Source organism: Lupinus angustifolius, chromosome LG12 (genome assembly GCF_001865875.1).
Source record: "Lupinus angustifolius cultivar Tanjil chromosome LG12, LupAngTanjil_v1.0, whole genome shotgun sequence".
Taxonomy (NCBI): domain Eukaryota; kingdom Viridiplantae; phylum Streptophyta; class Magnoliopsida; order Fabales; family Fabaceae; genus Lupinus; species Lupinus angustifolius.
This window is the reverse complement of record NC_032020.1, coordinates 6849986-6851924: the sequence shown is the minus strand read 5'-3', so window position 1 is coordinate 6851924 and position 1939 is coordinate 6849986.

Below are 1939 nucleotides of genomic sequence, written 5' to 3'. Positions count from 1 at the left end.
TTCATTGCCACGGTTGGATGAGCATGGGATTCCCCTCAACCTTAAGTGCACGGCTCCCTCATTAAGTGAAATGGTTACGAGACTTGAAGACTCCTTAATGCTCAAGAGCAAGCTTTGATGAGCTTCATAGGATTCTTCCAATTTGGCACATGGCAAATGTGAGTTTATGCCTTGTTAATGCTCCACGGCTCCACTTGAATGCTTGCATAGGATTCCTTTGGTAAGGAATGAATTTCCCACGGCTAAGTGTGGCTGCAAAGCTGAATAAATAGCATAGGATTCCGTTGGGATGAGTTGGTAGGCTACCAACGGCTCTCTCATGTGCATAAAGCACCTTTAATGCACCAATAAAGGCTCAAACGGCCATATGTTATTTCCACACGAGCAACTTTGCTCTAATGGTCATAAAACTGACTTAGGATTCCTCTGAATGAGTTGTGCTCAGGTGGTTTTAGCTCCAACGGTCCAAACATTGCCTTAAAGCTCCATAAATGCTCCTTTAAGCCTCTCCACGGTCATCTTGAAGATTCCCTCGAGCAAATGTCTTCCAACGGCCATATTAGACTCTAAATACCTGCCAAAAACGTTAGACAAAGTTAGAATAAGTTTGGTTCACGAAAATATTAAGTTGGTCCAAGCATTAAAATGTCGGTTACACTTTTAGGCTTGTTTTAACTACTCATGAGTCAAATTTTATTCTGGTCAATTTTTATGGGCAGATTTAATACAACTAGGCTTAAATTAAATAAACTAAGTGTTAGGCAAAAGTTAGCCCACACAATTATTATAGAAATTAAAATGACTCAACACTAATTAAATTGACTAGGCCTGACTCGGTCAGGCCACGCCCAGCGCCTGATGCAGCATGCTAGGCGCATGCGCCTCGGTCAGATTTCCTGGCCAGGCCAGTCTGGCCCAGCACCTGGTGCATCACTGTGCGCACCAAGTTCCTCAACCCGGTCAGGGTTGTCTCGGTCAGGACTGGAGCCTGATGCGTCTGGCTCCGTGCCAGGGCCATTTTTAGCGCCTTGCCCAGACCCGTGGCCTGAGTCCTGCGCATGGCCTGGTCCATCCTTGGCTCGGTCAGAGCCATGGACCAAGATGCTAGTGAGCATCTTTACACCCCCTTGGGCTATCTTTGGCTCACCATCATGGATCAACATTATGAGTTGTCCAAGGGTATTTTGAACCCTTTTTGCCCGAGCCCTAGTCATAGGGCCACTCATGCCTTCAAGACCACCAAGATCAAGTCTAGGCTCTTTGAGGTTCATATCATCCCCCCCTTCTTGAAGAGATTTCGACCTCGAAATTGTATCTTCTTCACCTACATCAAAAGGAAATAATCCATTAACATACACTATGCTATCATTAGTAAAATACTTCCCTTCCTCTTGGATGTTTGTAGGCTTTGCACAATCCTTAGTAAATTCTACTTGATTGACTAAGCCATCCATGAGCCCAATCTCAAGACAAGTGATCATTGTCTTAGGCTCCCATCCGTCATCAATTCCCTTGATGATTCCAAGCTCCTGAAAAATTCTAGAAATATTTTGTGGCAAAACAAAGTTAGTTGTAAAAACAAATAATGGTAGGGTGGGTTGTTTGGTTAGAACAACTCTTTGATCCTCCACTTTATCCATAACATAGAGTGGCGTTTTCCCAATGTCATCATTAGTAAAATACTTCCCTTTCTCTTGGATGTTTGTAGACTTGGCACAATCTTTAGTAAACTCTACTTGATTGACTAAGCCATCAATGAGCCCAATCTCAAGACAAGTGATCATTGTCTTTGGCTCCCATCCGTCATCAACTTCCTTAATGATTCCAAGTTCCTGAAAATTCTAGAAATATTTTGTGGCAAAACAAAGTTAGTTGTAAAAACAAATAATGGTAGGGTGGGTTGTTTGGTTAGAACAACTCTTTGATCCTCCACTTTATC